Genomic DNA, 24697 nt, shown 5'->3' with positions numbered 1-24697 from the left:
TCCCATTGCTGTTCTCACTAGAACTTTGCAACAGCAGTGTGCACAGTTGACCCGACCTTCTTTCCTGAAAGACTTTTGTTCTTTTCGTTTCTGTGACACCAACCTTCCTGGTTTTACCTCCATCCCACTGGCAGCTCCTTCTTTATTTCCTTGGCCGGTTTCCTCCTCTTGGACTTTAAATATTGGAGCTCTTTTCCATATTCATTCTCCTCCTTGGTCATCTAGTTCAATCCCACAGCTCAAATACCATTTGAAGTCTGTGTTCCCCGAATCTGTACCTCCAGCTCTAACCTCTCGGCAGACGTCTAGACTCATATATCCCACTGTCTCCTGGACATCTCCATGTGGATAACAAACAGACCTTTCAAATCTAGGGTGATCGAAGCCTGCCACCCTGAACTCCGCCCGGCTTCCCAGTCTTGGCAAATGACACCCCCCTCCCCACTCAAACCAGAAACCTAAAACCTAAAACTGTTGCTCAAACCAAAAACCTAGGCGTTACCTTGGTTCCTCCCCCCCCGCATCCCCATCAGCAAATGCTCTTCACTTTCTCCCCTAAAATCTTTCCGCTATCCATCCACTTCTTGCCCCCTCTACTATTTCTATCCCCAACCAAGTCCACAGCAACTGTCTCCTCAAGTTCTGCACAAAGGCCCCTAGTTACGCTCTCTGCCTCCTCTCTTGTCCCCTTCCCGAAAATCCACTCTCCACACTCCTCCCAGGATTATCTTTTGGAAAAGTACCGTCCTCCCATGCGACTTCGAATAAAACCCGTACTTCTCGTCCCAGCTTCCAGAGCCCTCCCAGACCTGGTCGCTGCCAACCCTCCCCCTTGCTCACGCTGCACCACTTGGTGCCCCTTCTCTGTGCTCTGGCCTCAGAAGGCTGTCTCCGTCCTGTGGTCCTAGCTATAGCCTAGTCTGCCCAGAATGTTCTTCCCCTAGAGCTCTGCATGCGTGATCCTTCTCAAGTCTCAGCTGAAGTGCACCGTCCTCAGAGAGGCCTTTCCTTGTCATCCACCGTAAAGAATCACCCCGCACCATCACCACCACACACGGCGTTTGCTGTCACACTGGCTTGTTATATTTTCCTCATAGCTGGTGAAGAAAAAATACCACTTGGCATTTCGTATTTATTTGTTTGCTTATTCACTGTCTGTCCACCCCCCTCCCACCCCCCTCCCCAAACACACTCTAGACTACGCCTTTTCCTGTCGCTAGCCTAGAAGAGCACCTGGCACTCAAATACATGCTCGTTGAATAAATGAGTTACGAACTATGAGTGCCACATTCCAAAGTCCAGAATCTGCCCTGTAGCTAGGTGCCCTGTGAGAGGAAGCAAGAGCAACCCAGAGCAAGGTTTTCACAGGAAGTATAAAGAGGCCTTTCAAATAATTAGAGCTAAGAATGGATTGGGCTCTTCCAGAAAGGGGTAAAGTTTCAAGGAACTATTATTTAGTACCTATTGCAAAAGATCGTCTCGTCCTCGCAACAACCCTGCATGGTACATATTATTATGTACCCCCATTTACTTATGGAGGAACAGATTCAGAGAGGTTAAGTAACTGGCCCAGGGTCACACAGGAGGAAGCAGGATCGGAATCAAGGATGTTTAATCCCATAGCCCATGCTTTTGACACCATACTAAGCTTACTTTACCTCCTCCTCAAGCCTCAGGGTCCTCCACTGTAAACTTACTGCAGTGACATGCTTCAGACGTTGTGGTGAAGATTGCGGCAGATTAGGAGGTTAGAAGAGCTCAGCCAGGGCCTGGCGGAGGGAGCACTCATACTTACTCGTTACCATCAGTATCGGTGTCTTCCAATATTATGCAATCAGTGCATGGGAGAGCTGAGACGTGAGACCAGGCCTGTCTCACTCCAAGGCCTATGATTATCCCGTGGATTTGAGTGGGAACTAGTCAGATCTGCTGTGGAAGGAAAGATGCGCAAGGACAGACAATCCTCATAGTCCCTCCCAACTCCGAGAGGCTGTATTTTCTGCCTCTATCTTCACAGGTCAACAGCAAATAGTGGGCTGGAGAGGGAAGGCATTCGGCTGTCTCCCTCCGCTTCCCAGCGGCTACGGCCGCGTGGGAGGTGGGAGCACGGGGCAAGTGGCTTCGTAGGATGCTCCTTAGTGAGACCAGCCAGGTGTGGATGCCGCTCCTACACCGTCCCAGGTGAGCAGGCCAGTTCCTTTATCTCCTGAGGCCTCAGTTCTTTTATCTGTAAAGTGAGGATGATAATAGGACTTGCCCTCATGCATGGCGAGGATAAAAGGGTTAAGACACGCAGAGTCCTATCTCCGTGCCCACAGAGCCTGGCACATGTTAAGAGCGGCCCCCTCTAAGTGGCGGTCACGGTGATTCTCCCCACCCCCGGGCCCAGAGGGAGCAGGGCACTGTCTCGGGACCCGGCAGCCACGTCTGCGCAGAATTCGCTTCCTCTTGCTGCATCTGTCGGATTCGGGGTCGGGTGATCAGAACCAGCTCACGTGTGCGAGCCGGGCCGTGAGCGGGCCGGAGCCCGTGCAGGGCACACCAGCAGGCAAACAGGCGCTGCTGTTCCTGTTTTCCAGCCGCAGGGGAAGACCGGGGCTATTTTTAGCTGCGGTAGGTTCAGTTCTGGGGAGGGCACGGGCCGTGTTTGTTACGTTACGTTTTAACATAACACAGAGTCACCCAGCTGAGGGGATCTGTTTTAGGTTGTTTTTATTAATCAGAGTGTTTTTTTCAAGTTGAGATGTTCAGACTTAACAGGCCACAGGCGAGCAGCACCCGATACTAAGATATAACCTAACAAAAATAAATCCTTTGTTCTACTAAGTTTCCATGAGGTATCCCAAAAACAGGAAAAAAATGTCATAAACATGGCATGGCCTCCGCTTGAGTGAGTTTCTTTTGGGAAAAACATACTCTGTGATTATACTATTGTATATCTCACACCAATGAACTTTGGAAGAGAGTTCTGTGATTCAGGAACAAAGGCCAGGCAAGACCTTCCCATGGAATTTTTTTGAGCTCTTTCAGGTGCAGACAAGATGTCTGTCTCACTCCTGAGATGACAATAAGCATGAAGCAGCGGGGGTGGGAAATAACTGCAAGCAAGTGCAGATAATCTGGGTTTGGGGAGTTAGAAACACGATGCATATTGCTGGATGTAATAGAAGATGTCCTTCAAAGTCAGACCCAGCAAATGCACTTCGGAATCACGGGCTGGGCGCCTAGGATGGGCCCACCACCACAGACGCAAGAGGCGACAAGACAGATTCGGTCCTCGCCCTGAGGGAGCGTATGGCTCAGAAGGGAGAACACATAAGAAAACAGTACGATGGGTGCTCTGATAGGGGAAATACCCCACTAGACCAACTCGACAACTTCCAAGTTGCTTAATATTCCTGAACATCGATTGCTTCATCTCTGACACGAGGCTAAGAATGTCTGTTGAAGATGACAGGTTAAACACGTGCACAGATGGTCAAACAAAAACCCCCGTGTCCTCTTTCCCATGCTCCAAAATGAAAATAATCCAAGAAAGAGAAAAGCATGGGACCCAGAAATAAGGAACTCCAGCCTCAGAGAGAGGCACAAGGAAGGCCCAGGAAAGATCTGGGATGACAGCGGTACAGGCATCCAGGCCGCCTGCCCGGATCAGAGCTGGTCAGATGGCCCCAGAGAGACAGCTTCAAAAAGGTGAAATGGATATAATCTCAAATGTACTTCAAAATATTTAGAAAAGATTTATACAACTGTGGACTGGCTTGAGGTTAAATTAGCAATAAGCACATAGAAAATTAAGCAAGCTTAAAAAATAAGAAAATGATTCCAGGGGAAATAAAAAATTGTGCAGGAAAAGTAAAAAATCTAGTGTGGTAGATGACACAGCTGTGAAAATACTGATCTGGCTAAAATTAAATTATATGTATATTGGGAAGATAGGAGAGCAGGGACAACATGTGGTCACGTGTGTTGCACTTGGGGTGGTGGGTTGATGGCAGAGCCATCCTCATCTTCTAATGGTGGAAAGCCAATAGATGATGCCTGAAACCGGGAGATCACACAGTAACAATAAAAGCACGTTAGTGAGAGCTATGGAAGCAAATAACAAGAAGGGTCTGCTGAGTGTAGACAGTGGTTGTCTCTGGACCACGGGAACCCACACCGTGTGCGTTTGGGGCAGGAGCTGGGAACAGGAAGGTGGTGACCATCTTTTGTATCAAAGCATGTAGAACTTTTTGACTCTTTCCATGTGCATATAACTTTGATAATCATAAAACTAAACTGAAAATAATAGCTACACAGAGCAGTAAGTGTGGGCATTCCCTGCTGTGTTTGTTAACAAACATAAAAGTCATGTGCACATCACATGAAACCTCTCTGAGGAAGAATTGCCATCACGTGGTGTGCCAGGCTGACCGGCCCTTCATGTTATCTCTCAGATTTGCAAAGCTGGCTTGTTGATAAAACATCATTTGCTCAGAAGTGGGAGAGAGGAGAATCGTAGTGTCCACCCCCACAGAGTGGTTGAGAAGGTCAGAGGAGGCAGGGCATTTCCTTAGCACTGTGCTCTGTAAATATCGGCAAGTTGTCCTGTCTGTTCCTCTCCTCTGTTGTAATTGCGTAAGTTTCTCCAGCTGACCTGGGAGAAGGGGCCTGCTCGCCTTACTCCCCCTTCCCAGACATCAGTACTGGAGATGAGAGACACCTAGCATTTGGGGAACAGAAGGAAGTTGAGGGTAGGGTGAGGGCAGGGAGTTGCAAGAAGTGAGGCCAGTGAAGTAAGACATGTCAAGGCCTTGTGGGTCACCGTATGGAGTGTGGGCTTCCATTCAGGGGCAATGGGGAACCACCGAAGGAAAGAGGACGTGATTAGATTTTTAATGGATGGTGTTTGTGGTCTGGAGAATGGGTCGGAGATGGGAAAGAATGGGGGCGAGGAGACCAGTAAGGAGACTGTTTCAGTAATCAAAGCAAGAATAAAAGGGGCCTGGACTGGGGTAGGGGTGGTGCGGATGGAGACAAGCAGACAGATTTGGACACGTTCAAATGACCGGAGGCAGAATCCACTGAACCAACAAGAAGGCAGAGGGAGAAATGGGTGTTGAGAATTAGGCCCAGAGTTCTGACTGTGACCTGGAAGGATGACCAAGCCATCCATGGAGGCAGGGAATAACAGAGGCGGGTTTGAGGAGGAACGTGGAAGATGCTGGTCTCATTCAGACATGGTCGGCTGGAGCAGCCTTCCAAACATCCGAATGCTGAGGTTCAGGGGGCGACTAGGTATTCGAAAGAGCGTCTGGGGCCACCCATGGATGCGTGCTCCGTCCAGAGCGAGTCTTTTCAAAGCACTTTTAAAAAGTGAATCAGGCACACCTCTGGGTAGCCACATGACGTCGGTGATGGGGTGCCCACCATGTACAGCAGAGGAAACTGAAGCCCAGAAAGAGCCAAAACCCACACTCGGGAGTTAAAAGGTTAATCTCTTAGTTTTGCTAAAAATAATAATAACAATAATTAAAATCTAGACCATACAATTAAGCACAGCATACAGCCCCGGATCTTTGCAAAACTGCTCCTCTGCCCCGCCAGTCACTCGTCTCCCTAACTCAATCATTTATTCACCAGACAGTCACTGAGGCCCAGCTGTGCTTTGGGCAGTCCTGGGAGCTGCAAATATATCCGGCGAACAAGACTGAGTCTCACTTGACTGACGTCTGTCATTGAAGAGGCTGTTCTAACTGGGGACAACAGGAAGCCAACCAACCACGGCCACCAGCACCACCCCCTGGAGAACCTCAAGCCTCGAGGGATAAATACACAATGGAAATAAAGCAAGGCAAGAACCATCGAGCGTGCCAGGGGAGCGACTTTAAAGGGATGATATTGAAGGACCTCTCTGAGGATGTGTGGTGAACAGCAAGAAGGGCCTGCCATGCACAAAAATCTAGGAAAAGAACATTCTAGGAGAAGAGACCTGCCAGCGGAGAGGCCCTAAGACAAGACTGAGCTTAGCTGGAGGAATGGCGAGAGGCCCGGGTGGCAGGGATGAGGTGAGCCGGGGGAGGAGTCCCAGGAGACGGGGCCAGGGAGGTGGGGGGCCGGAGCAGGGGCTCTTTTGAGTCTGGGCTTGGCTTCTGTTCTAAGTACAGCAGGGTCATTGGCGGTTGTTAGCAGCAGAGCATCCTCAGTGCTTATCTACCTGAGCAGTCACTCTGGCCGCTGCGTGGAGGGTGATCAGAGCCAGGGAGCAGGCAGCAGCGGAAACAGGGACGAGGACCCGCAGCCCCGCCACGCTGTCCGCAAATCGCAGTCTGCACTTCCTCAGGACAAGCGGGAGAGGTGGGAGCTATCACTCCAGCTTCCAGTAAGGATCCGTTTCATATCCTTTCACAAAGCCAAGCACAGTTCGGGGCATGTAGCTGTCCCTTTAATAACGTTTGATGTTTGATTAATAAGTTAAACAACCCATTGAGTCCATCTACTCAAAGAATCAGACAAACCAATTAAAAGGCCTGACCACAAAGCCCCGACACAGCAGCTGCTTGCCGGCCCTGGTCAGTTGCTTGACCGAGGAGCCTTGTCAAGCTCAATCAACAGGGTGAAGCCAGGAGTGCACGATGACACGGAGTTTGAGTCTGCCATTGTTCTCTCTCGCCACTGCTGGGCTGGGGCTCTGTGCCTCCAGGAATCTGGAGGAACACAAACACATTCTTTTCCAAACCTGGCATTTCCAGTCTTCGGTCGTTTGTCATCATCTAGCCCGACCAGGAGCAGCCCCGAGTCTGAGTGTGGCTCAGCAGGGCCCACCAGGCAGAGCGCCGCTCACGCTTTATCTGCTTCCTCTCAGAGTCACTGTTCAACACGGCATCTTTGGGCTTGCCTCGCAAACCGGTCCTGAGTCACTGCAGAGGCTGGGGAAAGGCAGGCATACTTCCTGTCCTAGCCGTGCAGCTCCGGGGCCAGACCTCGGCATAGACGCCAAAACTGGCTCACTGCCATCCTCAGATAAAAGGCACAGGGGACTAGAGCGCCTGCCCTGCGCAGCCTCTCCTGGGGGGAAGCCCCACCCAGCCCCGTTGAGAGAGTATAGGAAGATTCCTTGACTGACTCTCTGGGAGTGAACCCCTGACCCAAAAGCGTTTCCTACATAGAGTGGCCTTTAACTTGCAGTCTGGCTTGAAAAGGTGAGTGAAGTCAGTGAAATCACTCTCCTAGGATTTGGAATGCCAAAGCAGAGACATGGTGGTCAAGAGTGGCCCCTGGGCTGAGAGGTGAGGCAGAAAAGGCAGAGCTAGTGCAGGAGGCCACATGCTGAGGATGCAGAGGACGCTGGGGCGGGGAGAGAGAAGAGCAGAGACAGAGCGAGAGATAAAGAGGGAGGGAGAAAGAAGCAAAGTCTAGAACTGTGCTGTACAATATGGTGGCCCTGTGTGGCTATTTAATTTTATTTAAATAACAATTTTAATTAATTTAAATTTAAATTATTTAAATAACATTAGAGGTTTAAAATTCAGCTCCTCAGCTGCACTACACAGATACGGAACATTTCCGTCATCTCAGATGGTTCTGTGGGGCCGCGCTGGTCTAGAAGACTCCCGGGGTGGAGCATAAGGAGTCTTGGTTCCAGGTTTTCAGTTCCTGATTCCAGTGCACGGAAGCTCAGCACACCCACTGTCCCCTACCAGGGGAGATAATTTATGTTCTTATAATTCACATCTACCGTGCTAACTCTCCCCCCACTATCTTTTTCTTGACTTAGTTTGAGTAGATTTTAGTTCTTATTTTAGCTTTTTATAATCAAGAAAATCTTAACCAAGAACACGTATTGACTGACTGGTATTAATAATAAAAATAATAACCACAACAATTTACTGAGTGCTTATGAGCCTGAACACCAGGCCTTGACGTTTCACATGCATGTTTTTGTTTAATCCTCTCAGGAACTTTATAATAGAGGTCTTTTATTGCCATTCAAGAGCTGTAGCAACCAAGGCACAGAGATGTTGAGCAAGTTGTCCGAGGTCACAGAGAGGCCGGGTGGCAAAGCAGGAATGGAATTGATCCTCCATCTTCAAGAGTTGATGCGTAGGAGCTTGGCCTGAATTTTAACCACGGAAGCATGAAAAGTGGCGGATACCCCACTTTGGGACATGGTAAGCAGGTACTAGAAGTCTGAAACTTCTTTGGGGATCTCTGAATTCTGGGACACCTTCCTAGGGCAGCTGGTCTCATTCCAGTCATCTCTCTGCCTAGTGCTCTTTTTCCCACTACAGAACAGGAAGTTTGAGAAGTGACAGGCCACAGGCACAGGCCGGCCCTGCTGAGAAATCGCCATCAGGAGCAAACCACATGTCCTGTGAACTCGGGGACCTGCCAGCAAAATTCCCTGATGCTGGAACTTCGGGCAGAGAGCGCCGGTCTTGCGCTGATTGGCGTCAGGAGCCAAGTGTGGTGGGGGAGGGGAGTCAGCACATATTTCTCCGCTGAACTCCGTTTCCCATTTGGTTTGGCAGCTTGTTTTTCATGAAATGAGGCCAATCCACGAATTCCGTGTCAACATCGCTCCTTTTACTGGAACCGCAAAGGCAGCCCCCCGGGACTGGCTCCATCTCTGGGCAGACATCAAAAACAACCCCTTTTCGCTTGGAAAGCATAGCAGGCGTCTCAGAGCCCCCCACTTCCTTACCTGTGTTTCCCTCTGAGGAAGAAAGCAAGGACCAGGGCCCGTGGCTGCAGCGCCCCGGGCTCACTGTTGGCACAGCAGCCCTGGGCTGGCCACGCTGCGGGCTCTCCTGGCCCTGCTGCCCGTCTGCCCTTTCTTGTGCGTCCAAGGCCCGGAGGCTCCTTCCTGCCTGCTTGTCTCGCTTCCAGGACTAGCTTGATGAGTAGGCACAGCCTCCCCAGCCCCTCAGCTGTCACCCTGCCACAGCTGCCCTCCTGCTGCGACCTCAGGGGGTTGCAGAAGGTGCTGTGGCATCCAAAATCCACTCCCCATCAGGGACTAGAGCCGAACTTCCGAGGCCTCCAGGGCTCCTCTGCTCTGGGGAGGGGGCCTCCTCTTAGCTGCTCCAACACCTGCTGCCCAGCGGGGTGGGGCCGGTGTGCAGGTAGGAGCAAGCAGGCACATTTGGGAAGGAGAATAATAGTGGGTAGTGAGTAGCGGACAGTCAGAAGTGGCTTTATTGGCAACTGGTACGTACTGATGGGCACGTCAGCAGCAAGGTTCGCTGCATACAAGGTTGTCTGCATGAGAGAGGAGGTGGGAGAAAGGCTGTCCTGGGGCATGGGGTGACCTGGCTCCAGGTCACCTTTCTCTAGGAAGGTCCTGCTCTGTGTCCTCTCGACACCCTGTGCTTCTCTTGTGGCTGCAGCCCCTGTCACGGCCTCTGCACGCTCCTGTCTTCCCAGCTGCTGTCTTCCTCCCCATCTCCTCCCAGGACCCAGCACCCTTGCGCATATGGTGAGGTCAGCGACCCCCTCCACTGTGTCAAGTGAGTGAATGACTACTGGCTGCTCCTTGCAGTGCTGGGGAGACGATGCAAGGGGCAGTGGGGTTGTCACGGCTCTAACCCAAGGGGAGGTCCTGAGGCACCAACAGCGTAGCAGTTTTGCAGTGTGCCCGGAGTGTGAGTCTGGGCTCCATGACTTACTAGCCGTGTGCTGGACAAGCTGTTTATCTTTCTGTGCCTCAGTTTCTTCATGTATAAAATAGAGATAATAATACCTACCTAATTTTTTTTGTGAGAAATAAATGAGTTAATATATTTAAACTCCTTAAACAAAAAGTCTGATATTTTGTAAGCTCTTAATAAATGTCAGCTTAAGAAATTTTTTTAAAACCCTAGAAGAGTCAGCTCTTGAAGCTGTCGTCATTCGTTGCTGACTTCCTTTATTCCCATCTCGCTGGGCTCTTCCTATTGCTAACGCGCTGGCCCGTTCCTGCCTCAGGGCCTCTGCACCTCTCTTCTCCCTGCCTGGTGTGCTCTTCCCCAGATATTCACACGGCTTCCTCCTTCACTTCAGGTAGGTCTTTACTGAAGTGCGATTTCCTTGGAAGCCTTCCCTTTGGGCCTTATCTAAAAGAGCATACCCCTTGCCCTGTTTTGGGTTTCATCATGAGGGACTTACAGTAGAATGCCCACGTGGGACTTGTGCATTACATTATCTGAGTTTTGGTTGTGTCCACACTAAAAAGTCAGCTCCATGAAGACGGGGACATTGTTTCATTCACTGTATCATTCCTGGTGCCCAGTATAGTGTCTGCCACCTAACAGGTGCTTAGAAATAGTTATTGTTGGATGGATGGAGAGATGGATGGGTGGATGAGTGGATAGTTAGGTGGATGGATGGGTGGGTAGATAGATGGAGGGGTGGGTAGGTGGCTGGGTGGGTGGATAGATGTTTGGGTGGGTCACTGGGTGGATGGATCCATTGACCTCTTTTGGGAGACTCTGTGTCCATTTCCCCCAGAATTCCCCTCTGCAAACTCTCAAACACACACCCTCACATGCGGCCCTTCCTTCCCCCTGACTCCCATTCCATGCCCAAACTTGCTCCCTTGCTCCTTTCCCCTCAGATGACCTAGTTTGCTAAAGCCATGCACTGTCTCAGGAGGCAGGGTTCCCACACAAGCAGTTTGGGATTTGCTGACCGGTCTAGAAAGATCAGCTGCCCAGTGTCAGCTGTTAAGGGGACACAGCAAACAAGACAGACGGTCCAGTGGGAGAGACAGATGAATAGAGAGATGATTAGATCTGCATGAAGCTGGGTCAGAGAGAAGCCCAGGGAGTACGGAGCCGCGGAAGAGGGGCCCATAACCCACATTTAGGACAGGAGTTCCCCTTAGTCCCAAAGCTAGGCTCCATCATAGAGCCTTCCCCTAAATAAAGCCCCTGTGGATGACATAGCTAGTCTGTTGGATTTATCCTGAGCTGAAAAAGTACCTGGAGAATCAAACTCTTGTGAAACCGAAAGCTTTATCAGCCCCAGCAGCTCAGATCTGATATCATCAGAGAAATATTTTTGAGACCATAGGGAATGGCAGGCGGTGTAATTGGCAGTGAGTAGAGCACCTCCTGCTTTCCAGGGTGGAGAGACCTCGGCCTCCGGACACCGTGGGCCCAGAATGGGGGGAGGGGTGACCCTCAGAACCCTGGCTGGGAAGGGAATGTTTCGCCAACCTTGGTCATCCATAAATCACATACTCAAAGACTGTCTTTAAATTTAATTTTTATAGTCCCAGAAGACTCCTGCTGGTCATGGTTCCTTGATATGATTTTTTAAATTATTTTCAAAATGAAAATGCGAGTCCTAACCCTCAGTAAGTCAGAACGGGACCTTATTTAGAGATGGGATCTTCACAGAGGTGATCAAGTTAAAATGATCATGAGGGTGGGCCCTCACCCAATATGACCAGTGTCCTTCTAAGAAGGGGAAATTTGGACACAGACAGGCACAGAGGGAGGGAAATATGAGGAGACAGAGAGAGAAGATGGCCAGCTACAGGCCAAGGAGAGAGGCCAGGAGAAGATCCTTGCCACACAGCCTTCAGAAGGAACCTATCCTGCAACACCTTGATTTTGAACTTCTAGTCTCCAGAGCTGGGAGACAGTGAATCGTTGCTGTTTAAGCCCCGCAGTCTGGGGTACTTGGTTTCAGCAGCCCTAGGAAGCTAAGGCAAAGAGTCAATAGTGACTCTTCTTTAGACAGAGAAAAAAGGGCCCTATCCATGTCTTTCCTAATCATTGGTGAATTCAAGTATTTCACACAGTAGTTCGGTTTCTCCACGAGAGTATATTTGTTGTGTATATTATATGGACGGCTGGGAGTAATCAAGCCTTTAGCATTCTTGAGGGGGCTGGTGGGGTGCTAAGCACATAGATTCAGCTTAATTTAACAAACATTTATTGCTCCTCCCACGTGCCAGACGCTGGGCTGGAGACTCAGAAAGTACAGTCCCTGCTTTCAAGGAGCTCACAATCTGGTAGAAAAAGCACAGGTGTAAAAAAGCGCAAGCACAAGTGTGTAAATAATTACACCTCAGAGTGATGAGCACAACAATGAAAATGCGTACAGAGGCTAAAGGTAACACGAGGAAGAAGTGGCCATCTCGGGGCCATTCAGAGAAGCTTCTCAGAGGAGGGGCCAAGCTGAGTCACGCCTCCAGTCCTCTCCGTGAGGTTACAAACCAGCAGGACCCACACAGCTACACGTCTGTGACAAAGGTGGCACTTATACATGCCATCAGTCTGAATATGTTTGCAGAAGCAGAAAAACCATTGTGGATCATTGCAGCATTGTTTATAACAGCGAGGAAAAAAAAAAATTGGAAGCATCCCAAATCTTTATTAATAGACCATGTTAAGTAAATTATGCTATATTCATAGAATGGTCACACTCTGGAAAACTATGCAACTGTTAAAAAATGGAGAAGAGCTATGTATCCCATCATGGAAAGATCTCCAAGACATATTGTTAGGCGAACACACTGAAGGGTAGAACAATGCACACAGTATGATACCATTTAGGTTGCAAATAGAAGGATAGATGAATCATTACTTATGTTTGTGGTTGCATAGAAAGAACTCTGGCAGAATTCATAAAAACTGGTACCATTAGTTGCTTGGAAGGATGGGGGATGAGAGGCAGGGATATTTTGCATATATGCAAATAGTCAGTCAATCTAGTACAACAAAGTATTTTTAAGGCAAAAACAAGCAAGCTTTAAGTATATCTCATATGACTGGCTAGTCCACCTCCCTGGGCCTGGGAATCTGCCCTGGAAGCCTGAGCTGACTGTTGGAGGGCTCACCTCCCACGCTTCATCCTCATGCTATGTCCACCTGGCTAACATGTCTGTTGACACGGTGGCCCTGTCCCCAGCTCTCCAGAGCCATGTGCACACTGTTTGCTTTGCTACACTTGTCGCTAAGAGCCTTGAATTCAACCACAGGCAGACCTGGCTTCAAATCCCCAATCTTTCACCTGCTAGCTGTGTGACCTTGAAAAGATTATTCTTATCCTCTGGGCCGCCATTCTCCCACCACAGGTGATTGTGAGAATTAAACAAGCAATGTCCATTAAGGGCTCAAAAAATCATAGCTATGGAAGATAAATAACAGGAGTCAGCTGTTAACTATGTTCAACTGACCCCCACTGAAATCAGACCAGCCCCAAGGCTACCCATACCTGTGGCCAACTTGACTGTCTGCCTCATCCTGGGTAACTGGACTTGCCCAGTTCTAGTGAAAAATTGTATCAAATCAAACCAAAAGGAAATGGACAGTGGAATTTGAAGATTTGATCAAGAGTGCTCATTTGCAGTAAATCACAGATTCTATCTTCTCCCTGTGTCCTCTCCATGCCAACCCCATACACACACACGCACACCCGAATACCTTAAAATCACTAGAAGTTTATGCAGACCTGTTCCCACGAGAAGAAAACCCAATATGACACCTTCCAAATGCGCAAATCTGCCATAACTTTTATCAGAGCATTCATGAAGAAGTTTCTTTAAAACGATGCTTGTCCTATAGCATTTAGCATGTGTTTATAGAATAAACACAATTCACTAAACATTTATTCAGTCATCACATTATTAAAAATAATAGCGTCATGGACTTATCACTTTTAGCGACCCAGCGTCTGAGCCTGCTGCCTATTTTAGGGAATTCTCACACTCTGTGGGCTTGGGGACGAAGCCGGGAACTGCCCCCCCCTTCTCCCCCCGCAGCCCAGCAGAAGCTGAAAGAAAGCAGACGTTTGTTCATCTCATTCCCTGGCAGCCAGGGCTCTGGTCTGTAAGCCCGACTCTGCCACTTGGATGCCTCCATCTGGAACTGGAAATCTGGAGCGTGTGGTATGGACAGGAGGATGGCCCGCAATGACGGGAGCCACACCAGCCGGGTGTCTGGCAGCGGCCTGGGCAGCGAGGCCCGGGAGGCGGCAGTGCCAGCTCAGGTCCTAACGAGACACTTCCTGGGGCAGGGCCTGGGCTGTGTGCTCAGCTGCCCAATCTACCTTAGTTCCTGCTCGTTTTGCACGCCTGGGTCTCTAGCCTTCCTGTTGATTCTGTGAGCTACCCAATATCCTTTCAACAACTTCCTCCTCTCCTTAAGTTAACCAGAGTGGTGCCTATTTATTTGTAACCGAAAACCCTGACCGGAACTAATCACTGCTAGGAAGTGCTCTGAGCTCCAACGGGGAGAATCTCACTTAACCTTCACAGCAACCCTGGGAGCACGGAACCTGCTTCCCACTGGACACATGAGAACGGCGAGGCCGCTGAGGTTAGGCAGCTCACTCAGGGCCACGGCCAGAAGAGGGGCCGAGTCAGGACTCAAATCCAGAGCCACCTGGCCCAGGCTCTGCTCCCCAGGGATTTGCAGCCGGGCTGATGAGTTACTCGAAATGCCTTACACCTTGTCTCACGTCATCCTTGCAACTCCTTGAGGCTGGAATTTTTAGTCCCTATTTTACAAATGGCTAAACTGAGACTCAGAGCGATTAAAAGCGACTTGCTCAAATATTTATCATAAGCCTTAAAACTGTGCGTATGTACCCTTTGATCCGACAACTCTAGGTCTGAGCATTTATCCCAAGGACATAAGCATAGGTATGACCAAAGATTGTTCATTGGATTGTAATTCATTACAGGGAAAAGTGAGATACTGTCCTTGTGGCCAACAATCGGGAAATGGCCTAACCAAGAAAGGCATCCTTGCGATGCAGCATGACATGGTCATTCAAAATCTGGCCGTAGCGGCCCGGTGGCGCAGCGGTAAAGTTCGCACATTCTGCTTCTGTGGCCTGGGATTCTCTGGTTCGGATCCCGGGTGCGGACATGGCACTGCTTGTCAAGCCATGCTGTGGCAGGCATCCCACATATAAAGTAGAGGAAGATGGGCGTGGATGTTAGCTCAGGGCCAGCCTTCCTCAGCGAAAAGACGAGGATTGGCAGTAGTTAGCTCAGGGCTAATCTTCCTCAAAAGAAAAAAAATCCGGCTGTAGAAGCACGTCCATGGTCGCCTGGGCCCGGAGGAATGTGGGGACTGACTTCAAAGGAGTGTTCAGAACTTCTGGGAATGGTGGAAATGTTCTAAATCCGACCGTGGTGATGGTTACTGAATGCTCACAGTTGTCAGAACTCATCAAAACCACGCACTTAAAAAACGGTGCATTTGCTGTCTGTAAATTATACCTCAATAAAAATTTTTTTTAAAAATTCTGTATAAAAGATTTTCATCAAAGACAATGTTCATAAAACATTAAGTGAAAATGGTCACAAAATAATATTTACAGCATATCTACTTCCACCTGTGCTACATGCATAGAGGAGAGATAAGAAGGAAATAGAGCAAAATAGGAAGAGTGGTGGGAATTATGGATAATTTAGGCCTTCTTTACACTTTTCTGTATTCTTTAGGGATCAGGAGAAACAAACAATAAATAAATGACAACGACTTGTCATATGTCACACAAGTATTCAATAGAGGAGCAGAGGCTAGAAATTAGGGCTTTGCAGCCCAGGGAATGGTGCCTTCCGCTCTGCACTGGGAGTTGCTGTATTGCACGCTTTGGACAATTGCCTATAAAACTTGTTCTTGCCTGCGAGGAACTCGAACTCCGCACGGAAGAGCAAGGACAGAGCGATTGCATCTGGTGAGGGGAACCAGGAGAGGCTTCACGGAGGTGGCTTCTGTGATGAGCCAAGAAGGATGAGCAGGCCCATGACGGGCGGGCAGACACCACGGGAAGGAGGAAGAGCGAGGGGCACGTTTGTGGGAACAGAGAGTCTTCAGCCCCCGCTGGGGGGGGTCCTGTGGAGGGTGATGCTGCAGCTGCGTTGTGGGGGGCCTGGAACGAGGCAGCTGAGTCCAACAAACCACTTGACAGATACCAGGACAGGGGCACCCACAGGTCAAGGGGCATTAGTCCCCATTCCTGATAAAGACACTCTGAGTTATAGTGTGAATCCACGAGAAAATAAAGCAGCACTGAAAAATCCAACTTTGGGGGACATGTGGTGGAGGTGCTTGTGCCATAGCCGGCCCAGCCCTCCAGAAGGACACCTAGAAGGCTCGAGGGTCCTCAGCCACCACTCCACTCCACACCACGGGGGACCCCAAAGGGAAGAATCAGGGGCTTATTGGGTTTTCTAACTCTGGCCCCTGTGACTGGGACAGAGCAGAGGACCAGTAAACAGCTGTGAAATGAATGAAGGAGACACCCACACCTTAAAGAGAAATCTAAGAGGAGGTGCATTGCATGTAATGGTTAGCGCATGGACTCTGGAACCAGACTGCTTGCCTTTAAATCCAGGTTTTGCCACTTACTGGCTGTGTGGCCTTGGGAACACTACATACCCTCTCTGTGCTTTGGTTTCCTGTTTCTATAAAATGAGATCGTGAGAGTGGATGCCTCCCAGGGTTGTTGCGAGGGATCATAAGGTAGTAGATGTAAGGCACTATAGCATGCCCAGCACAGAGTAGACACTGTGGAAACGTTAGATATTATTACAAGAGTCCAATTTTGTTACTTCCGAGATGAGCAAACTGGAGTACAAAGAGAGAGAAGTGACTTGTCCAAGATCACAAAAGGAGCAGGTAGTGGAACAGAGGACACTGCAGCTGTGAATCAACACCCCTTTGGAATAAAAGGACTTGTCGGTTGGCTTCTTGCCCCGTGCCTGGCATTGTCCTAGGTCCTGTCTGGGGAGCAGGAGCATGTTCCCAGCCTTCGCACTGAGATGAAAAGCTGCTGACACAGAAACCCCCAGAGGCCAGTGCAGTGTGGAACGCACTGGTACCCGGGCGGTCCCGCGGGAGACGGGAGGTCAGCAGAAGGCGAGATCGGCCAGGGCTGGCTGCAGGAGACGGGGCCTCTGGGAAGAAGTAGGATTTCAGCCTGGGACCTGTAGGGTGGAGAAATAACTAGGACAGAGGCTTTCCACTTTTTGTGTGGAGGGTGACTAGGAAACGGCAGATACCCCAAGTCCACCCCCTCTTACAGTGAAAGGGGAAAACTCTTTGGAGTCAGACCCTCTGGGTGGGAATCCTGGCTCTGCTCATCAGCTGAGTGACCTTGGGAAAGTCACTTGCTGTCTCTAAACTTTAGTGTCTTAATCTGTAAAATGGAGGTCAAAATACTCTGTTCACTGGGTTGCTGTGGGGTCAAAGGCGCTAGGACATGAGAGACACAGGAGATCAATTAAGATCAGGCCCTTTTCTTTCTCTCGCTCTCTTTGGAAGAGTTTAGATTATCTTCCCCTGAGACCTGAGACCGGGCTTTTTTTTCTTGGCAGTGGGAGGAGGGTGTTAGGATGGAGGGAGCTAAAGGCTTTAGAAGAGGGTTTGAGGAGGACTATGGGGGAAAGTTCCAGAAAAGGAGAAGTAGGCACTGGGGACACTAGGTATGGCCAGCCCCGGGGTGTCAGCCTTCCTTTGGTGGAAAGGGATGGCACCAACACGTGTGGAGCATGGCTAAGCGCCAGGTGCCATGCTGGATGCCAGGACACAGCCTCGAGCTCTCTATGACTCTTACCCTCAGAAGCTCCAGTCTTTTGGTAAACATTAACAGGAAGATAAAGCATTACAATCCAAAGAAGTTTAAGAAGAACGAGACAGAGAGAGAAAACACAGAAGACACCACGATCAATACTTGGAGGAGGTCATATGGAAGGTGAGTTTTGAAGGATGAATAGGAGTTCAGTTCAGGGAGGCGACCTAAGGAAGGCGAAATGGCATACGGTTCAGCACTACTGGAGTAAAAACCATCTGAAAAGATGAGTTTGAGAAATGAGGCTGGGGAGGGGAGCTCGGGGGGGTGGGGGGGCTGCTAGATGATGATGGCCATGCTGGCCTTTATCCTGGAGTGATGGAGTTCAATGAAGCGTTTTAGATGAGTGGAGAACTGCTGGAGTTGTAAGTCAGAAAGACCCCTCTGGTAGCAGAATGAGAGGTGCATCGGAGCGGGACGAGCCTGCAAGCAGGATGCCGGTGCAGACGCAGATTCTGTGGTCCAGGGCACAGGATGAGGGTCTGAACCAGGAAACCTCGTGGCCGTTTTCTCCTGAGCTCTTCAGCCAAGTGCAGTCTTGCTCTCTGCTAACCCACAGCATGTGCCTCCGTCACTCACGGCCCTGTGACCCTGGGCCACGTGCTGGGATTATCCATATATTTGTCTTCCCTCCACTGCTGGGTTGGGAGCGTTTTTCCCCCACTGCGTCCCGGGGCCAAGGAGCTGGTTCACAGTTGGCACCGATGTGTTCTGACGGTCCTGGGGTTCAGGAAGAAGGACATGGGGTGAATGCAGCATGTGGTCCAGCTCACGAGCCGAGCAAGACCTCCAGGCCTTCTGCTCACTCACTTCCCCTCTGTATTTGTCCTCAATCAAACTGTGCAAAGAAATGCCTTAACCTCCTTCTGTATTGTTGTGTGAATCAACAGAAGAGTGCTGCGTGTTTACCGACCAGAGCTTGAAGGAAATAACACATAATCAGGGAGGAAAGAGCAGCGGGCGGCAGTGGGAGCTCGCCTGCAGGTTGTTTGTTTCCCTCTGATAGAAAAGCCGCTCCTGGCTCGCAGTCGAGGGCACTTTCCAGAGGCGAACTTGCCAGTCCACAAAGATGCTTGCGTGCAGTATTATTTTCTCCTCGCTCTTCCATGGCTTTCCCTCTGCTCCTTCTGTTGCATCTGCGTGGGCACGGACAGGGCAATGGCAGGTTAACTGGGGCCGGAAAGTTGCTATCACCTGACATCTGCACCAACAGTTTATGTAAAATGAGCCGATTCCAGTGAGAGCGCATGTCTCCAGGGGAGCCGGCCCACCGCTGGCACCCCCCAGGCGCCTGCTGCCAAGGGCTGGGGCGGGGGCCGCTCAGGGCATGGAGGGAGCTGCCTCCGAGTAGGGCCGGGACATGTGGGCAGAGGAGAGTCAGGCAAGAGAGGACGGCGAGTCCCGGGCAGCACCTGTTCCCAGGGAGTAAATAATACTCTGGCCTGTGTCATCGCGCCTGCCTGTCGCCCAGCAGGCATCCAGTTCACCCTCCATTGTGGGCCGCCAGCCCTGCAACCGCATGCAGCTGGTTCAGATGTGCTCTGGAAAGGAAACCGAAGGTCCTGATGGCTTCTGCTCGCTGCTCAGCTCAGGGTCCCTCCCAAACTCTCATTTCACAGCTGCTGCCCAACTGCCAGGGCTCGAGGGGGCCTGCCAAGTGTGTGGCTCTGGTGCCCCTGGCTCCCGAGAGAGGCGAGGTGATGGGGGCAGAGGGCCCGAGACTGCACTCGGCTGCGTCCCAGGAGGACAGGTGCAGGTGGCTGTGGCCTCATCCCACTGCCCCCGCTCCCTTCCTCTCCTCCCCCTACTCACTTCTCTGTTTACAGTCTATTCGCAGGAGAATATTTGAAGTATTCGAACTATGGGTGTCATCGTCCAAGACTGAGTGCCGGCCCCATTGTGCGGAAGGAGAATTAGTGAGTTTAGACACAGGGAAGACTAATCGGTCTGTTTGGGAATGAATCAGAGTTCGGTGATTCCTCTGTTTCGAAAGGTCACCATTTATTGGTTTAAGTAACAGTGCAGTGGCTAAGAGCTCCGTCAGAGGGCAAACGGCTTGGGTTCAGATTCCAGCTCAGCCACTGGCCTGCAGCAGGACTGGATCTGGGTAAATTCCTATGTCCCCGTTTGTTGGGTGAGCAACTCATCCAGGTTTGCCCAGGGGTTTCCGAGGGATGGGAACCCCTCTGTCCTGGACCACATGGGTGAGGATGAGGATGCTGCTCAGCATCCGCGCGGTGAAGTCTGACTGGGTGAGACTCACGAGGTGAGTCCCACAGTGCCCGGCCCGCGGCCAGTGCGCTGCTCGGGAAGCTGGTGTGACGCCTTCTGAGGGCCCAGAAGTCTCGGCGCCCGGGGCCTGAGGCCCTGCTGGAGCAGAAGACACTCAGCCACAAACAGACCTGTCGCTGCGCAAACACAGCAGCCTGTATTCATGGCCCTTACCCCGTGAAGGGGCTGGGTTATCTCTGTTCTACTGATGAGGAAATCAAGTCTCTGCGGGGAGGACTTGCCACATGTCAATAGCTAGGAAGAGAAGGAGGTCGGTCTTGAACCCAGCTCTCCTACAGCAAGCCCTGAGTCCTTATGCCCTAGACCCTTCCATCTCCTTGAGGCAATTCATGCTACATCCTGAGTACTGCATAACCCTCTGCTCAAGCGGTCCCCTCTTCCGGAGCCCCCGGCTTCACTGCTCTGGCCCTTCAGTCCTCCATCTCTTCACCTGGCAGATTCCTGTTCTCCTCGGGGACTCAGCTGAGGCAGCTCCTCCTCCAGAAACTGGCACTGACCCTTCTTAGGTATGTCTACGCTCTTCACACCCCTAATAGATCGCTCACGGTATCGTCATAATTTACTGATGGGCTGTCTCCGGTGAGCTCCTTGAAGGCAGGATTATTTCTCTCTTCCCACCTCTGCCAGAGCCAGACACGGTTCCTGACACACACCAGGTGCTCCATGAATGTTGTGGAACTGAACTGAATTCATTAAGATGTGACATGATTGTTTTGCACTTAATAATAATAGCTACTATTGCTTGAGCGCTTATGATGTGTCAGGCATTATGCTGAGCATATATGTATTATCTCATTTAATCCTCACAACAAACCCACAAGGTTTGATAAATGACAGATAGGAAAATAAGGCTCAGAGAGGTTAAATAATCTGCCTGAGGTCACATAGCCAGTAAGCAGCAGATCCAAATTTTGAGTCCAGATCTGGCTAACACACTCTTAACCACTGGGCTCTTCTACTATCACCAATGCCTAACTCAGTCCTTATACATGTTAGGCACCAGGTACTAGTTGACAAGTGGGATGGATGGTGTGGGGCAGGGACTGGCAAGCGCTCCACAGGATGGGCAGCCCTGGGCCCAGGGTCATCATCTTCTGGTCCTCTTGCCTCCCCAGCCTCTCTCATCCTCCCCGGGGCAAGGTGAGGTCTCACACAGCAGAGGAAGCAGGAATACGGCTGAACTGTCTTCAACAAAATCTTTGCCGATAAGACTTGGGGGAGTTTCCAGACACTATCCTACGACTGTTCCAGCTGAAAACATTGGGCTGAGCTCCCGTGACTCAGCCGCGGAAAGCCAGGGCCACTGAAGGTTCCCAGGAAGCCAAGGGGCACGCACGTCTTCCTCCAGCCAGGACAGGAAGTCACAGGCAGCCCCAGCGTCCTCAGAGCCTCCTTGCAGAGGGGACCAGCAGAAGGGTCTGAAGAATGAACACTGTCCCCGGGGTGAGAGGCCCCGTCTAGAAGCACCATCCTGTCCCTTTGCCATGACTTCCGATCTACAGGAAACCTCAGGCATGGGCTTAGAGAGCGGGCCCTGGGTCAGAGTCCCAGCAGAGTGACGACCCAGTGAGGCAGCCTCTCCGAGCTTTGGGGTCCTCTCTGCAAAGTGGGGAGGGGAGTGGTACCTCCATCAGAGGGCTGATGTGAGAGTGAAAGAATCAGTCTCCACGTGCTGACCAACGCCACCCCCCCCCCACACCTCCCACCGAGCAGGTGCCTGGCAGTAGCAGCTATTGTTTTTCCAGCGAAGGAAGGAAAACACTGAGCGAGCTCCCAGCTGGGGTGGCCCCGTGTCCAGCCGAGTCCTCACGGAGCAGCACGTCCTACAGGAGGCTCGGAGCGCGTGGCCTGCAGGCCGGTCTCTGCAGGAAGGCCTGGGCGCCGGAGCCCATTGTGTTGCCGCCTGCGTGTTTTGCCTGGGCAAGCTGGAAGGGCATGACCCCAGGACGTTGTCTCGAGGGGACTGCTCCTCCAGAGGTCAGACTGGGGCTGCTTTCTTACTCACTGTGGGCCTTCGCTTTGAGAAACTTCTGGACACGTTGTATGAGGGCTCACGAGCTCCACGGCCCCCTCTGCTCCTCCCCTCACCGTTTTTTTTGGCAGAGCCTGAGGCAGATGGAAAATTCGTGCTCAGGTGAAGAAAGATGGGTAATGTCTTAGATAATATCTTTGCTTGTCTGACTTTGAAGTGTGTCAAAGAAAGGCCAAATGGCCTCAAATTGGCAATAAATGCCTTTTAAGTGTGGCCACATCTTCTTGCCAAGTCAGCAGGCATCTATTAAGCTGTACGTGTTTGAAGAGTGGGGCCCATGAAGCCCTGTGGACAGAAAGGCCTAGGGAGCTAACGGTGAAGAAACGAAAGCTTCAACAGGAGAGGGGGCGTTCTGAAGATTATCAGCCGGCTGCGGGGCCTCAAACCAAACCTCATCTTTGGCTTATTCTCTCTCCTCCTCCTCCTCTTTCTACTGGCCACCCTGTGGTGTTGCTGATGTGGTCCCAGGCAACATGAGAACCCCAAGAATTAAGGAGAACACCTTCTGCCCTTCAGGAACTTTCCTTCTGTTCGAGAAGCCAGCAGGCTAAAGGGCCAGCAGAGACTCTTAACAGCACGCCCAGGAGAAAGCCGAGGGCTTCACGCGAGACGCCCATGTCCTGGCTCCACATCCTGGGAAGGCCCACACTCCCCACCTGTGGGACCTGGAACAAGTGAACCGCACCTCCTGGAGCCCAGTTCCTGGTCCCTAGGACTGGCTCTTAGGGCTCCCGTGGAAGCGCTTAGTACAGAGCCTGGTACATACTAGTGCTCAATAAAGAGAAGCAAAAATAAATCCTGGTCCTACCCAAAGGCCACCTCTCCCTCTTACCCTTCCCCGTGGGTACCCTGTCATTCGCAGTGTGGATTTACATGTGTTTTCGCCTTCAGTTCTCATAAGAGCCTTCAAATGCAACCTGCGAAGATTCTGGGTAAATAATTCGTTGAATACGTGGCTACCTGGGGGCGTGAATAGTAAAACTGAGAGGCACAGAGCACTTAGATCCGCCAGGACTGTTGAAGGCCTTTCTCTATTCCGTGTCACTTACACGATACATGCATTCTACCTGCACGACGACTCCATGAGCTGGGCACCACCATCAGCCCCACTTCACAGACACGGAAACTGAGGGCCAGAAGGCATGAAGTCACTTGCCTGAGGTCATATAGGTAGGATATAATTTAGGTGAGCAGGAAGCCAGGGAAGCTGGCTCCGGAGTTTGGGCTCCTACGCGGAACACTGTACTCACTGACTGACTGACTGAATGAATGAATGAATGAATAATGAAGGAATGAACACGGAGGTCAGGTAAGGCTCCATTTTATGGATACTGACGCTGAGGCTGACAGCACATAACTGACTTGCCCGAGGCCACACAGTTGCCTTAGTGGTGATGTGGCCTCACATGGCAGGAGTCCACTTCCTGAAGTTAGGTGCAGCCACGTGACTTGCTTTGTCCAATGAAATGTGAGTGGAAGTTGCACAGAGCACTTCCTAAGAGAAGCTTTAAGAACTTGCCACATTTCTTAGAAGCATATGTTGAAATGAAGCCTCTGTCTGCCTGGGTCACAAGTGCGTACCAGTGACAGCAGTAAGTGAGAAATACACTTTTATTGTGTTAAGGCACTGAGATTGCGGGGGGTGGGGAGGGGGGGTGGGGGCGGGGTGGTTGTTACCACGGCAGAACCTGGCTTCTCTTGACCAACACAGGTGGAACTAAGCCTGAGAGCTTGGGGGATGAAGGGCCTCCGGCAACTCTGGTTGCGTTACCTGACCCCAGTCCACCACGCTCCCCCAGGGGGTTTTATCTGCCATTGCCTCCCCCACACCCCCAGCCCCATCTCGGGCTGAATGAGCAGGATCATTTATGGCGTGAAAGGAGACAGCTGCAGAATTCCAGCTCCTGACAGAAGGCGGTGGACAGACACTGACAGCTCGTCTCTGTGGTCTGGACGCCACACCCTCCCTCCCACAACGGCTGTCTTGTGTCGGTTTTTCTCGGTGAAGAGCGTCCTGCATAGAGAGTGAGCTCTTCAGACGTATTGAGATTGGCAACAGGATCTCCTAAAGCAGAAAATGTAAAGTCGGGTTTAATTAACCAGATCTGTAGCTGACTGATTTTTCTAAAAGGTTGTAAAGAGTTTTAAGAACAATTAGTCACTTAAGAGGCTCATCACTTTCTGTTAGGCAGATACATTAACAATAAAACAATTGATACTGACATCAAAAATCCTCCACTAATTTTTCAAAACAGTCTTGATTGGATGAACCCAACTAGAATGTTTAAAAAGCAGTTTCAACACGCCGAGAGGACCCCTCTTTATATTTAACTACTGAGAGAAGATTATACAAAAGAGGACCAGGATTTTAGAGACTGACTGACGCACACTGATTTCTTTTTGTCAGAAATTTTCAGTGACACACACCAAAAACTCAATAATGTCTGGGTCTACGCAAACTTTACATTTGTCCTTACATTTTTCTGCATCCTCTAAAGTTTACTTATGGACCTCACATTGTTCTTTACGTTTTTCAAAGCTTCTGAATTTTTGCATACACTAGTCTTATAGTCAAATAGAACAATCAAGTGTTTTTTTTAAGTGTCTGGCTATCTTTGGGGTCACTGCAGGCCAACTTGAAGGTGAACGTGAGCCCCGCTGTGTTGTCTGGTGAGGGCAGATCGGGAAGCTTACCGTGTGGGGGCTGAAGGAGACCCTGGACCACACCCCGTACAACCGCTCCATTTCAAAGATGAGGGAACCACATCCAGGGAAGGGATGTGCCCAGAGCCACCGGCTGTGAGTAGTGAGGCA

The 24697-nt window shown here is 50.7% G+C and overlaps 1 long non-coding RNA gene across 4 annotated transcripts; it reads left to right on the top strand.

Annotated features, from left to right (window-relative positions):
* The first annotated feature begins 1749 nt into the window (after nucleotides 1-1749).
* LOC139040372 (uncharacterized) lies at nucleotides 1750-14554 on the top strand. Of its 4 annotated transcripts, none has more exons than XR_011494797.1 (5): nucleotides 1750-2613; nucleotides 5626-6050; nucleotides 6150-6364; nucleotides 7941-8153; nucleotides 8254-14554. It is a non-coding gene; the product is annotated as an uncharacterized lncRNA (long non-coding RNA). The 4 variants fall into 4 exon arrangements; XR_011494795.1 differs by having other exon boundaries at nucleotides 1752-2613; nucleotides 8274-14554; XR_011494794.1 differs by having other exon boundaries at nucleotides 7941-14554.
* Nucleotides 14555-24697: the final 10143 nt, after the last annotated feature.

The sequence above is a fragment of the Equus asinus genome, chromosome 16 (assembly GCF_041296235.1).
Source record: "Equus asinus isolate D_3611 breed Donkey chromosome 16, EquAss-T2T_v2, whole genome shotgun sequence".
Lineage (NCBI taxonomy): Eukaryota > Metazoa > Chordata > Mammalia > Perissodactyla > Equidae > Equus > Equus asinus.
The sequence above is the reverse complement of the archived record's forward strand: the minus strand, read 5'-3'. Positions and strand labels throughout refer to the sequence as shown.